We start from the raw sequence: 16,154 nt of genomic DNA, 5'->3' as shown, positions 1-16,154 counted from the left end.
TGGAGATAGAGGCAAGGATTGAAGACATCAGGGAAATAGGGAAGGGGAGAGGAATGGCGATAGTAAGGATGAAGGACAGAAAAGGAAAAATCGAAGTGATGAAGAAGAAAGCAATGATAAGAGACGAAACGGTGAGGATAGAGGATGATTGGACGAGGAAGGAGAGAGCGATGCAGTGGAGATTGGAGGAACTGGCAAGAAGGGAGAGAAGGAACAATAGGAGAGTATGGGAGAATATAGAAGGGGAGATGATGGAGATGGGATGAGGAGAAAAAAAAATTATTGGATGGGAGGGGACAGGTGAAAGGGTGGAGGGAGGAAGGGAGAGGAAGGGAGAAAGGAAAAGGAAGAAGAGAAGGAAAGGGCGGGAAATTAAAGGTAGTGGGTAGAGAGGAGAGCGAAGGAAGAGAGGGATGGGAAGGAGTGGGAGGAAGAGAAGATGAGGGAAAGAGAAAGAGGAGCAGGAAGGGAGAAGGGATAAAAATAGGTTTTTGGAACGTAGCGGGGATGGATGAATAAGAAGGGAGGGTGTGCGTCACGGCGGGGCCCGACCACGAACCAGTCGTGAAAACTCGCAATTATTTTGCGAAAAAATACCACCTCAGCCAGGAATCGAACCTGGATCTCCTGCTTACCGGGCAGGCATCTTATCCTTTCGACTACCGAGGCATGTGATGATATTTATCGCAAATAACGTGTTTAGAATAACACGTCAACAATACAATGACACATATATATATATTACAATATACATATATACATGTATTCTTTTCCGAATCCCCACGACCGGTACTCCAGAGAGATGATGGTCCCATCCCCTCGAATGCACTTCACCCTTTCGTGTCGAGACTGACGTTTCTTATGTGCACCATCTCGCAAGTAGGAGCGGTAGAATCTACTTCACTACTCCACTAAGAGCTACTTGGTACTCCAGAGAGATGATGGTCCTACTCTCTCGATGGATGCAGGTCGGACTGCAGCGGCGACACCCTCCAACGCCATTGGCAAATATACAAATAATCCTCCTGGAGCACGACAGGAGAGATTGCATCAAGCATGGCTCGAGCCCCCGAATAAGAAGGGAGGGTGTGCGTCACGGCGGGGCCCGACCACGAACCAGTCGTGAAAACTCGCAATTATTTTGCGAAAAAATACCACCTCAGCCAGGAATGGACGTAAAGGGGAAGGATGAAGAGTTTTGGGAAAGAATTCAGGAATGGGATGTGATTGGGTTGGTAGAGACATGGAGACGTGGAGGGAAAGGAATGAGAATTTTGGAAGGAGAGAGTTCCAAGAGAGTTTGGGTGGTCGGTACAAGGGGCGAAAAAAGAGGGTAAGAAAGGGAGGGCGAAAGGAAGTATATAGAAAGGGAATAAGAAGGGAGTTGGAAGGAGAGAAAGGAGGGGTGGAAGAAGAAGGTTTGATGATAAAAGAAATAAAGTGAAAAGAGGAGAGATGCAGGGTGGGGACATGAGGGGGGAGAGGATGAAGAAAGTCTTGGAGAGGATAAGAATGGAGGAGGAAGGGAAAGGAGAGACGGGGTGGATAGTGGGAGGGGACTTCAATGCGCGGACGGGGGAAAGGAGGGAGGGAGAGGAGGGGAGAGAGTGACAAATAAACAAGGAGAAGAATTGGTGAGATGGGTGGAAGAAGGAGGACATAATGAATGGAGTGATAGAAGGAGATGAGGAAGGAGAGATAACATTTACTAGAGGGAGAGGAGGAACAGTCATCGATTATGTGATAGGGGATAGGGAGACCTGGGAAAAGGTAGAGAGGATGGAGGTAAGGAGTGAGGTGAAGTCGGATCACCAATCGGTGGATTTAGTTAGGGAGAGAGAGGGGGAGGGAAGAAAAGAAAAAGAGGAGTGGATAGAGAGAGAGGTATGGTCGGAGGAGGCAAGGAAGGAATTTAAAAGAAGAACAGAAGGGATAGAGATAGAGAAGGAAGGGGTGAACGAGGAATTGGAAGAGCTGACAAGAAGAATTAAGAAGGAGATGAGGGAAGAGAAAAGAAGAATTAAGAAGGAGGTGAGGGTAGAAAAAAGAAGAAAGTGGAAGGAAGGAAGGAGGGGATGATGGGACGGGGAGTGCAGAAAGAAGAAAAGGGAGGTGGAAAGAAGATTAGAGGAATGGAAGAGAGGGACGGGAAGTGGGGAGGATTACAGGGTGGAGGTGAATAGGGAAATAGGGATAGAAGAGTGGGACAGGTATTTTAGGGAAATGCTGATGGGACAAGAGGTCAGGGGGAGAAGAGGGGAGGAAAGGAAAAAGGAGGGAAGGGAGGTAAGGGGAGAAGGAGAAGAAGGAAAGGAGGAACTGGAGGAGGAGGAAGTAAGTAGGGTCATAAAAAGACTGAAAAAAGGGAAAGCAACAAGGGAGAATGGGATAAGAAATGAAGTGTGGTTATGAAGAGGGAGAAAGGCGAAAGGATGACCTAAATAAGAAGGGAGGGTGTGCGTCACGACGGGGCCCGACCACGAAACCAGTCGTGAAAACTCGTAATTATTTTTGCGAAAAAATATCACCTTAGCCAGGAATCGAACCTGGATCTCCTGCTTACTGAGCAGGCATCTTATTCTTTCGACTACCGAGGCATGTGATAATATTTATCGCAATAACGTGTTTAGAACAACAAGTCAACAATACAATGATATACACACATATACATATATTACAATATACATATATATATATATATATATATATATATATATATATGTATATATATATGTATATTTTCTCGAATCCCCACGACCGGTACTCCAGAGAGATGATGATCCTATTCTCTCGATGGATGCAGGTCGGACTGCAGCGGCGACACCCTCCAACGCCATTGGCAAATATATAACTAATCCTCCTGGAGCATGACAGGAGAGATTGCATCAAGCATGGCTCGAGCCTCCGAATAAGAAGGGAGGGTGTGCGTCACGACGGGGCCCGATCACGAATCAGTCGTGAAAATTCGTAATTATTTTTGCGAAAAAATATCACCTCAGCCAGGAATCGAACCTGGATCTCCTGCTTACTGGGCAGGCATCTTATCCTTTCGACTACCGAGGCATGTGATGATATTTATCGCAATAACGTGTTTAGAACAACAAGTCAACAATACAATTCAGGACAAGGAGAAATATGTAAAAGAATGTGGAGGAGGGAGGGTTTCCCAGAGAGATGGAAGGCGAGGATAATAGTGCCGATCGCGAAGAAGAGGGGGGCGAGGAAGGTGGAGGACTATAGAGGGGTGACGTTGATGCCATCTGCGTATAAGATATATGTGATAGTGCTGGTGGAAAAATTAAAGAAGAAAATAGAAGAAGGGAGGATGATACCAGACGGGCAGGCGGGGTTTAGAAAGGGAAGGGGGTAGATAGTATGGTAGATAATATATATATGCGCTAAACTATGTGGTGGAGAGAGAGATAGGAAGAAATAAGAGTTTAATAGCAATGTTTATTGACCTGAAGGCGACATTTGACTTAGCGGACAGGGGGGTAGTTTACTCTAACTCCTGGGAAGGAGTTTAGAGGAAAGAGGGGTGAGTAGAAGGCTGAGAGAGGATTATGGAAATTTATGAGGAAACGAGGAGCGTAGTGAGAGTAGGGGGAACAAGTGGAAAGAGGTTCTGGACGGAGAAGGGGGTCAGACAGGGGTGTCCATTGAGCCCGATGCTTTTTAACCTAATGATAGTGGACATAGAGGAGAGTTTGGGAAAAGATGGGATAGGGGAAGTAAGGTTGGGGGGGAACTGAAGGTGTTGGGGATGCGGATGACTTGGTGATGTTAGCAGAAGATGAGGAAGGAATGAGATGACTGATGAGAAGGTTAGAGAGATACTTAAATGGGAAAGGGTTAGTGCTTAACACAAAGAAAACGAAGATAGTGAAGTTTGGGAAGAGGGGAGGGGGGAGGAAGATGAGTTGGAGATGGAAAGGAGAAGAGATAGAGGAAGTAAAAGAGGTAGTGTATGTATGTGAGGATGGACGGGAGAACACCAGGCTCTACATGGTGAGAGAGGAAGTGAAAAGAGAGAAGATGAGGACAAGATTAGGAAGGAGAGCGATGAGGGGAAGTTGGAGGAAGGAGGAGGAAGCGAATGAGCGAGAAAATGTTGGGAGGAAATAAAGGGTAAAAGGGAGGAAGAGGAGTCGAAATGGGAAAGACAGAGAAGGGATTTTTATAGAGAGAGAGGGGTGTCGGTGGAGTGGGTAAGAAGACAAAGGAAGAGAGGCATGGAGTGGAGAGAAGAGATAGAGAGGAGAGACATGGAGGTGCAGCAGCAGGAGAGATTTGAGAAGGTATAGAGCTCGAGATGGAATGTATGGTATAAGGAGATAAAAGTGTTGGGGGTACCGAGATACCTAAGGGAGAAGGGAAAGGAGAAAAGAATGATGAGGGTAGCGAGGTTCAGGCTAGGGAGTGAGATATTGAGAAAAAGAGGAAAATAGGAGATGTAGGATTTGTAGCTGGGCAGAGGAGACATGGGAACACGTGGTGGAGATGTGTATAAGGGAGGAGAGGGAGGAAGGTAGGGAAAAGATTTTAGAAATTTTAGAGGAGGATGGAAGGGGGGAGGCTTGGATGAAAAGATTGCAGATAAGGAGGGGGGAGGAGGGAGAGGAGAGGGAAGGGGAGACTGAAGACGGACGGACGGAAGGCAAGTATGAGAGAGAGAGAGAGAGAGAGAGAGAGAGAGAGAGAGAGAGAGAGAGAGAGAGAGAGAGAGAGAGAGAGAGAGAGAGGAATGAGAGGGAGAGGTGAGTGAGAGGAAGAGAGTGAGAGTGAAGGAAAGCGAGTATGCAGAGGAGAAGAATAGTGAAAAGAATGGGAAGGCGTGGAGTGGCGAGGGGTGTGCGAGTGTGACGAGCGGCGGTGGCGTGCGGCGGCGACGTGCGGCGGAGGCGAGCGGAGTAGCGTGCGGAGTTTATGTATGGCGTGTATGAGAAGTTTGTAAGAGAAACGGGGGTTCTCTTGTACTCCGTAAAGGGCAAGAAATAAAATTACTACTAATAGATTCAAAGGTGAAAAGGGGGTATCCCTAATTTTAATAATAAGGACATAAATATTAGATTAACAGAAATATTATAAAAATGATAATGATAATAAAAATTGAATAATGAAATAGAAAAAAATTTTTTTATTATTTATTGAAAAATTTATTATAATAATAAAGAGAAAATTAGTAATTTATATATATATATATATATAGAAATATATAATATATATATATATAATATATAATATATAATAAATCAGATAATGAATAGATCATTAAGGAATAATCTAATAAAAGATAAATATATTAGAAAAATAATAATAAAATAATTTAAGATTTTAAAGGTTATAATGATTAAAATATAAAATAAGTAGGATATTTAATATAATATGGTAATTAGGTAAGAATGTATTAATAAAAAATGAAATAATAAATATAAATTTTTGAAATTTTTTGAAATAGTTTAATTCTATTAAATATAGAAAGGATAATTTTTTGACAAATAAAATAGATAAATTAAGTTTAATTAATTAAATAGTTAATATTAAATTAGTTATGTAAATATATAAAAGATAGAAATTAAATATATTAAAATTAATAATGAAAGCAATATAAAAATTGCATTATTTATTCTATCAAAATAAACCTTTTAATCAGGCATTTTATTAAAAATTAGAAATTGTTGATTATAAGTTGAAATAAATAGGAGATATATAATATCTATAGTTAGAGTATGAGTCTAAAAGCTTAAAATTTAGCTTACCTATTTTATTTATATAAAGTTTTTTTTAATAAATTTTAATAAATTTTTAATAAATTTATATAATTTATTTAGAAGATTTAAGGAAGTGTTTATGGGCAATATAAAAATTGAGAGAAGATAAATTTAATTTAAAAAAAACTTTTTTTATTTTAGGATTAACATTAAATATAGAATTGATGAGCAAAATAAATAAAAGTTTTGTGTACAATAATTGTATATATATTAAAATTGTTAAATTAGTAGAAATAATTTTAATTTTTAAGTAGAAGAATTTTTATTAAAATTATAATAAGATATTTTTTTGACAAGTCTTGAGGTGTAGAAATAGAAATATAATATAAATATAGTAATAGTATGTAAATGTGAATTAAAGTAAATTAAACATTATGTATTGTAATATACTATGTTTTAATGATAGAAAAATTAGTGTATTTGAAAATAATTAAGCTGAAAAAAAATATGAACAATATAAAAATAGAATATATAAAAAAGGGCAAAATCTTGGGATTTTGTTTGATTTTTAGAGGATTTTAAGAGGATTTTGAGAGGATTTTGAGAGGATTTTGAGAGGATTTTGAGAGGATTTTGAAAGAATTTTGCTTGATTTTGAGAGGATTTTGCTGGATTTTGAGAAGATTTCATTATAATTTATTTTAAATATTAATTTTTATTCCATTAAAGCTTTTTCAATTTTCAATAAAATATTTTATAAAAAAAATGAATAATTTTTCAATTAGTTTTACATAATATATAAAATATTTATATATACATATAAATATTTCATAAATATATATATAAGGTATAATAAATTTATTTTAATTATTTATAAAAAAAATTTAACTAAAAATAAATTATAATTTAATATATTATTTATATTAAAAATTTAAATTATAGAAAATTATTTTGTTACATGTTTAATATTAATTTAGTTTAAATAAAATATTTTATTTACAATAAAAAGATTTATAAAATTATTATAAAATTTATTTATTAAATGTATTTCTTTTTAGGGATTAGGAGGAATAGTGTAAATGGTTTAATTGAAAATAAATATTATTTATATTAAGTTTAGTTTAGAGATGTAAAAATGCTAAAAATTATTTATATGAAAGTGAAAAAAATTTGTTAAGATTTAATTTATGTTTAATAAATTTATTTTAATAATGAAAATATATATAAAGTTTTTTTTATTGAGAATTTAAAATAATGTATGTTATTTAAATAATGATTATTTTGAATAGGAGGTTTATATTTAATTTGAAAAATTATTAGGAAATTAATATTAGTAATTTTTATTGGTAAAGGTAATAAAAGTAATGCCAGCAATTGCGGTTATACTATTATTTTGAATAAATTAGATTAATTTTGTTAAATAAAGAAAAAGTATATTATATTTTAATGTAGAATGAATTTATTTTTGATTTTAATTTATTTGGTAAAATAATTAATAATTAATTTAATGAGAAATTTATTGAAAATTTATTGAAAATATGATTTATTTAATGAAAGATTTGTTGAAAAACTAGGATTAGATACCCTATTATTCAAAATAAAGATTTTAAGGAACTAGTGATTAAATGTGAAATCATTAAAATTATTAAATTTGACGGTGTTATAGTTATGTTACGTCCGGGGGACTTCACGAATTCTTCTCTTTCGAAAAACAAAAAAAAACAATGGCTGCTAATCTGTAAACGAAGCGCTTTGAACGATCTAAGGAAACCCTAAATAAATAAACAAAAATTCCTCTCGAGATATGTCTCACTATCAAAAAAAATTCTTGGGATAAACAGCTTTGTCAGCACCGACAAGTTTATGACCTACCAATAAAAAATTAATATTAACAAAAGCAAATTCCTAACGGATAAGAAACGCGTCGGATCGTTCGAGGGTGATACTCCCTAAATTGGTGGGGAAACTAAGGGAAACGCCAATCAAGAAGAAACGATTAGCGGCCGTTGGCGGCCACACCAATGAATGATTGAGGGTGTGGAATGGCGGGAAAATTTTTACTAATTCCATCATTCGTTAGGAAATCTGGAAATATAAAAACAACCACAATTCACAGAACACCGCTCCCCTCCTTCCTCTATACTCACAATTTTTCTAAACTATCATTCGACAAGCCAACGTGGAAATCCATCACATCCTCAGATATTCCCACCCCTTCGGAAACCCTTTAAAAACCGCGACTTGGAGCGGATCACTTTCTTCCCGCTTCTCATCGCTCCACGCCTTCACGGACGGGACCATCCGAAGTTGTCGAAAAATCTCTTTATCAGTTAGAATCTGTGCGCGATTCTTACATTTTTCGTGTGATTCGATCCAGCCTAGCCTTTACACTTCTCGTCCATCACCAGCGGCCGCTACAATAAAAGTAAGTTCATCTTTATCACTTTTTCCCGCGGTAGACTGGCTGTTTGGTTCGCGACCTCTACATATTTATTTCATTAAAACACTCCAACATTCCAAATTGGCAAGCCGCCGATTAACTCGGTGAAGCTGCCTTCCCCGATTTCTTCACACTCCGACTTGGCAAGCCGCCGATTAACTCGGTGAAGCTGCCTCCCCCGATTCCACAACATTCCAACCTGGCAAGCCGCCGATTGATTCGGTGAAGCTGCCTTATCACGATTCCTCAATTTCCTTTTTTACCACTCTCGCCTCACATTCTCTTTCATCTGACTCTCTTTTACATAATGAACCAAACGAACGCCATCCCGAATAGACGAACGAAACGGGCATTGCGACACCGTCGGGAGAAGTCTATAATAAGCGGATTCGTCGCAAAACCGGCCACGCCGAAGAACTTGCGGAGCAGTTGATAGGCGTAGAACCGAAACTAGCTAACATCACCTTGCAACAGTACGCCACCGCCCTCCGCTTCGCGGCAGATTTTGAAAGACAATGTACTCCAGAGAACTTCGACGTGGAGAAGTTCTTCAATCTCGTCCGCCAATTTCCCCGCTCTCCCACCCATCCACCTCCTGGCACCTTCTTCATTAAAAGAAGATTCAAACCCGACAGCCAGTTTTGGGATCAGATCTCAAAACACTAAATTACCGATACCATCCCCATGTATATTTCCCGTGATCCTCTCCCCTACCTCGTCCCAGTCAAGGCTTTCCGCAAGGCTCACCTGATCCCCCGCCACACCTGCAACTCGATCCCATCGACATGCTCGCGATCACCAATTTTTTACCCCAATTGGATATATAACAATTGGGTATATAAAATCCAGATTTTCTTTGTTTGTTATTATTTATTATTATTCAAAATTTATGTATAAAAACTTTTTTTTTCTTTTTTGTAACCAGTATTTCAACCCTTCAATGTACACAGAGAAATTTCCGAATAACATTGTAATTCATTTTTTTTATTATTATTAAATCAGTTAACTCGAATTCCGTCTCAATTTCTTTACCCTAAAACTTGACCCCAAACCATTCACGACTCTCTGAGAATCGCATGAGGGATCCATCCCTGGTAAAAGAGATTCAAGGCAGGCAAGAGTAATAACGTCACCGATGCTGACCCGATTCCTGTCCCCCTTAACGCGCGTTCGATTCGCGGATCGACCTCACGACGTCGTTCCGTGAGAACAGAAAAGGTTCCGTGCGTCGACCCGAGTTCTCCTCTTCCTGACGAAAGGTATTATCTTTCCTCCAGAACCACGGACGTAACAGTTAATTAGAGGAACTTGTGTAAATAATAATATCGTGATAATCCACGATAGGATGAACCTGTTTATAAAATTTATATATTGTTGTTTTAAAATTATATTATTAAATTAATAATTAAAAAATTTTTAGTATTTAATTTGAATTCAAATCAAAATGTAGTTTGGACAAGGTTTAAAATGAGTTACAGTTTAGTAAATTATAGTAAATTTCGAATATTAGTTTTTAATAATTAGTTGAAAGAGAATTTAATTGTAAATTTGGTATGATTATTAATTGATAATAGATTTATAATGTGTACAAATTGCCCGTCATTCTCATTAATTCATGAATGAGAGAAGTCGTAACATAGTAAATATATTGGAAAATGTATTTAGATAAAATTTCATTAAAGGGATTTATTGGGATATTACTATTGAATTTAAGAAGATAAAATTAGTTTTAATTCTAAATTTAAAAATTAATTATTTTGAGGATAATGTAATTATTTATTAAATAAAATTATATTTGTTTGGAGATTAGTTATAGTAATAAATGAAGAAATAATTTTTTTATAATTATAAAGTTAAGTAATGTAAATAAAAAAGATTTAATATAAGGAAGATAATTTTATTTATTTTACCTTTTGTATCAGGGATTAATAAATTATGTTTTTATTATTTATAAAAATATTCTCGAATTTAGAAGAGCTAGGAAGAATATGATAGTTAATGTAAAATAATTATTATTAATAATTTTTTAGAGAAAAGATTTTAGTCAATTTTAGAGATATCTAGTTCTTTTTGAATAAATTTAATTTTTATTTGGCTGTATGAATGTGTGGGATGATAAATATTAATTGTATAGTGGAATAGAATAGATTTTAATTAATTTATTTTATTAAATTGTTATAATTTTAATAAATTGTCTATTTAGTGAATTATTTTATTTAAATATACTAGTAGATAACGTATGACTGGATTTATAATTTATGGGATGAACTATAAATTTAATTAAAATTGTTGTTATTAAAATATATGCTGAAAAATATTTATAAGATTTGAAATATTTATAAGATTTTTTAATAAAAATGTAATAATTTATTGATATAGTAAGATTTATAATATTTGAATAATGTACTTTAATTAGTTAAGGAAGAAATTATTATAATTATTGAAGTAATAATAAAATGTTAATATAAGTATAGATTTATTAGTAGTGTTGATATAAAAAAAACATTATTATTAAAATAATAAAGTGAGAATTATTTGGTAAATTAATTTAAATAACTCGACAAATTTAATAGATTCACATGTTTAATAAAAACATGATCTTTTGATTATAATATAAGGTCAGCTCTGTCCTATGAATTTTTATTTTAAATGGCTGCAGTAAATTGACTATGCAAAGGCATAATCAGTAATTTTTTAATTGGAAGCTGGAATGAATGAATCAATGAAATCTTTACTGTCTCAAATTGATGATTAGAATTTTGTGACTAAATTAAAAAGTTTAGATGAATTTATGGGACGAGAAGACCCTGTAGAATTTTATTAGAATTTTTATTTGAGGTTTTGAGATAAAATAAAGATTTTAATTTAGTTGAGAGGATTATTATATTAAGTAAACTATATAAATAAAAATGATATTAATTTATAGATTTATGTAGAATGGTTTTTTTATTATAGTAGAATTAATTACCTCAGGGACAGCGTAACATAATAGCGTAATATTTTTGGAGAGTTCATATTAATAAAAGTGTTTGCGATCTCGATGTTGAATTAAGATAAAAATTAAATGCAGAAGTTTATATTTAAGTCTGTTCGACTTTTAAAATCTTACATGATTTGAGTTAGATCGACGTGAGCTAGATCGGTTTCTATCTATAAAAAATTTAATTATAATTGTATAAAAGGACTTTATTTTTTAAATAATTTAATTAAAATAATAAAAAAATTATTTAGATAGTTTATAATTACTTTGGCAGATTTAATGCTTTAAATTTAGAATTTAAATAAATATAAATATTATTTTATATAAGTAATAATTATAGAAAGAATTTATTGATATATATTTTTGAATGTTATTGGCATATTAATTATGTTAGTAAATATTTTAGTTGGGCTTTTCTAATATTATTGGAACGAAAAATTTTAGGATATATAATTACGTAAAGAACCTAATAAAGTTGGAGTTGGAGGAATTTTACAGCCATTTAGTGATGCTATTAAGTTATTTAGAAAAGAGGTATTTTCTTAATAAATCAAACTATTTAATTTATTATAGATGTCCGGTTTTAATTTTTTTTTAATAATTGTTATATGAATTTTAAGACCATTTATTACCAATTTTTATTATATAAATTATTCAGTATTATTAATATTTATTATTTTAAGATTAATAAGATATATTTATATAATAATTGGATGATCTTCTAATTCTTTATATTCAATAATGGGGTCAATACAAGTTGTTGCTCAAACATTATCATATAAAGTTAAATTGATTATAATTATTTTGATTATATTAATCTTAATTGAGAGGTATTCTTTAAAAGATTTTAATATTTGACAAGGTATAGGTGATTGATTTTTGTTTTCTATATTTCTTTCTATACTTTTAGTGTTTTTTTTGAGAATTTTAGCTGAGATAAATCAAAGACCAATAAATTTTATTGAAAGTGAATCGGAACTGGTGTCTGGATTTAATATTGAGTATTTTAGGGGGAGCTTTGCATTAATTTTTATAGCAGAGTATGAGATAATTATTTTTTTTTAGGTATTTATATTCATTAATATTTACTAATTTAGAAGATATTTCTATATTTGTTTTTATTGGTTTTATAATAAGTTTAATTATTTTTATACAAGGGTTATTACCCCGAATGCGATATGATGAATTGATATATTTATGTTGAAAAATTATTTTACCATTAGTTATATGTGTAATAATTTGAGTATTAGGTATTAAATTTTCTTTAATAATTTTTTTTAGAATTTAGAAAAGTGCAATAAAAAAAAATATTTTTAGTAGTTTATTATTTTATAAATTGATTTATTATAAATTAAGTTAATTAAGTTAAATTAAAATTTATAGGATAGAACCTATCAGAAAACAATTTCCATTATCATTAAGTTATGAAATCACTATTTATAAAAGCCAAGGATTAAGTTTACAAAATGCTATTATGAACATTGGTAATTCTGTATTTAATACAGAACAAATTTATTTGCTTTGTCACGAGTAACATCTAGAGAAGATTTGTATTTAATTAATTACGATCCCTCATCTCTATAAAAGCTAGTGAAGATGCAATTATTGAATATAATCGATTAAAACAAATGTATAAATCAGAAGCGAAATTGATTATTATTTCAAAACAAAAATATACTAAAATAAAAGATACTTTATGGATCAAAAATTATTTCTTCTGTTCAAGAATTACATGAAACAGTTCAAAAAAATACTGTTTCGGTAATACATGGATTCCAAAATAAAGATAAAGTTTCATCTTACGCAAATGCAGTTTTGCAATGTATTTTGCATTTAAATGTTATTAGAAAACAAATTTTTGAGTGTGATAAATTAAATGTTTTAGATATATTAATGAATCGATATGAATATCTGATTTTAATACATTTACAGTACGACAAGAAGTAATTTTTTCAGCTGTATAAAACAAGATGCTCAATTTCTCATAGCTATCTGTGAAAAATATGATTATATAAAAAACTACTTAAACATCAAATACGTTTCACTATACGGTGCAAAACTTGTGATAATACAATTGTTATTATTAATAATAATGTTCTTATTTCAATTCCCATTACTAATTTAAAGAAAAACAATTACGCTCTTAATGATTTATTAAATATTATTTTTTCGGGATAGTATCACTCTTATGTAAAAATTGTACAGGAAAAGATACAATATTTAAAAATAAATTAACATTGACACGAAATATTTATAATTATTTTCAGAACAAAATGGTAAATTAATAAAAATAGATTAATTTAATTTGCGTGCAGTACCAACAACTATAATATCAATAGAGGGATAATTTTATAAAGTAATGATGCCATTTTGGAATGCCATTTTTCATCATAAATCATCTATTGAAGATGGTCATTATACAAGTATATGTAGAGATAAAACTTTTAATGGATGGATAGACATTGATGATGCGCAAATTAACAAGAAAAAATTGCCTAGAGGAGCAAAAAATGTATACATATATATATATATATATATATTTTTTTTTACAAAAGATTATTAAAAAATAATTAATAATTGTATGTTCCTTCTAGTATATATAAGATATAAAAATGTTTCAAATATGTTAAATAATAGATTATTAGTTACTATTAGTTACTAAAAAAAATGATATCCTAACAAAATTACCTTTTAAAAAAGGTAAAAGATAACCCCAAGTTCATGCGCTCCTTTTCTTATTTATGTAAAAGAAAGAATTTTATACAAAAATTCTATCTACAAAAATCTTTTTAATAATAAATTTCATATTGACAACTAAAAGATGTGATATAAAAAACTGGCGCCAACTTCTAATTTAATAAAATAAAAAGAACTTTACATTGAAATACATTTTATTTTGTAGTTCATTTTTATTTGAAAAGTCGTTTTATTATTTCTACAAAAAACATGATATTAAAAATTGGCACAAACTTTTAATTATATAAAATAGAAAAAAAACTTTGCAAAGATGAAAAAAGATGTTATCAATCCAAAATTAATGTCAATTTGTAGTTGCCAAAAACATTTTATTGAATTATTGTACGTGTGTTTATATAAAAATAAAATATAAAAGAAAATCTGATGTGTAAGAAAAAAAAACGACGTACAAAAACTTGGCGCGCCCGAGTCGCATTAAAACTACTTTTAATAATAACACTAAATTATGTGACAAACAAATAGAAAACAGTTTGAATTAAAATTTAATATATTTTAAGATTTTTTATTTTTAAAACATTTCTTTTTTAATATTAACTAAATAAAATTAGTGAAATATATAATTAATTATTAATTAATGACACATTTTTTACATAAATAATGCAAGAAACTTAAGAGTTTATTTTATTAGAATGTTATCCAGTATAAACGCATATGTTTTAATATTAATAAATTTTTTTTAATATTATATTTACATAATGTTAAAGAAAATTATATAAATAAAAATTATATAAAAAATTTATTTACAAATATTTTAAAAAATAATATATATATTATTAATATGAAAAGATAAAAGTGCAATATAATACAGTAAGTATGTATTTTATTACGTACGTGTTTTATTTTTATATAAACACAAGTACAATAATTTAATAAAATTTTTTTGGCAACTACAAATTGACATTAATTTTGAATTAATAACATCTTTTTTCACCTTTGCAAAGTTTCTTTTTTACTTTATATAATTAAAAGTTTGTGCCAATTTTTAATATCATGTTTTTTGTAGAAATAATAAAACGACTTTTCAAATAAAAATGAACTACAAAATAAAATGTATTTTAATGTAAAGTTCTTTTTATTTTATTAAATTAAATCAGAATTTTATTTTTATTAAATTAGAAGTTGGCGTCAGTTCTTCATATCACATCTTTTGTGTTATCAATATAAAATTTATTATTAAAAAAACTTTTGTAGATGGAAATTTTTGTATAAAATTCTTTCTTTTACATAAATTAGAAAAGGGGCGCGTGAACTTGGCGTTATTTTTTAAAAGATAATTTTGTTAGTACACAAATAAACACATGTTTTAAAGCACATTATTTTCTTTTTACACTTACTAATTTTATATTATGATTTTTAGACATAATTTATACTCTTGATAATTTTCACCTTTCTTTCTTTGACCATACGTGACTCAATGTTTTATCTTTTTGATCTCTCGAATTATAGACCTCCGACTTGTATTTTGTTTTAAGAAATGCATTCGTTTTGGATGCTCACGCGTTGTAAGCGTTATTCTGTCTTTCCTTAGTATAAAATAAGTAATAAAAATAAATTGATGTTTATAGTCATATATAAGTGTGCCAAATGGAACACAACCTAATTTATTAGTATTCGTTTTATTTATTATATTATATTATATTATATTAGATATTGTAGCATTACATATTATTATTATACAGGATGTATAAAAAGTACCAGGACGGCGGAATATCTCGAAAACTAAGCATTTTAAGAAAAAGTGTTTCTATCAAAGATAAAAGTTGTAGGGTTTCAAAAGATCTAATTACTGATCTTATCAGTTTGACCTTGGGTGGCCTACTGTTTGACCTATGTATGAGTGTATGTATATATGTATACATAAATGTATTTATGTATGTTTGCATGTGTGTGAACGTTTTTGTCGGAATTCACTCGTAAGAATCTCCTTTATATAAATTCATAAATAAATTCATAAATAAATGAATATATCACCAACCACGTGCCACTTTTAGTGAATTTACAACGTAGCAGTTCTACAACAACTTGATAATCAAATTTTTGATGTCGATTAAAATCTCCTAATTCGCTTATATCGTGAACTACGTTATTTTTAATGGATTTACGATATAGCAACTCAAAGTTAAAGTCGAATTATATCCCTTTTAATAAGGCAACATACATATTTACATATTATCATATAAATATATTAATACTATTTAATAATATTATGAGAAGTTAGCTATTATTTATTATTAACTCCTATTTCTCTTTTACTTCTTATTCTATT

The 16,154-nt window shown here is 31.0% G+C and overlaps 1 non-coding gene and 1 pseudogene across 1 annotated transcript; one reads left to right on the top strand and one right to left on the bottom strand.

Moving 5' to 3' along the window:
- The first annotated feature begins 1,614 nt into the window (after positions 1-1,614).
- On the top strand, positions 1,615-4,573 carry LOC148938006 (uncharacterized; annotated as a pseudogene).
- On the bottom strand, positions 2,992-3,063 carry TRNAT-AGU (transfer RNA threonine (anticodon AGU)). Its single transcript has one exon. It is a non-coding gene; the product is annotated as a tRNA-Thr (tRNA).
- Positions 4,574-16,154: the final 11,581 nt, after the last annotated feature.

The sequence above is a fragment of the Pogonomyrmex barbatus genome, unplaced genomic scaffold, assembly GCF_055798465.1.
Source record: "Pogonomyrmex barbatus isolate J1 unplaced genomic scaffold, ASM5579846v1 scaffold1, whole genome shotgun sequence".
In the NCBI taxonomy this organism is placed as follows: Eukaryota; Metazoa; Arthropoda; class Insecta; order Hymenoptera; family Formicidae; genus Pogonomyrmex; species Pogonomyrmex barbatus.
Note: the sequence above shows the minus strand (reverse complement) of the source record. Positions and strands in the feature narration are given on the sequence as shown.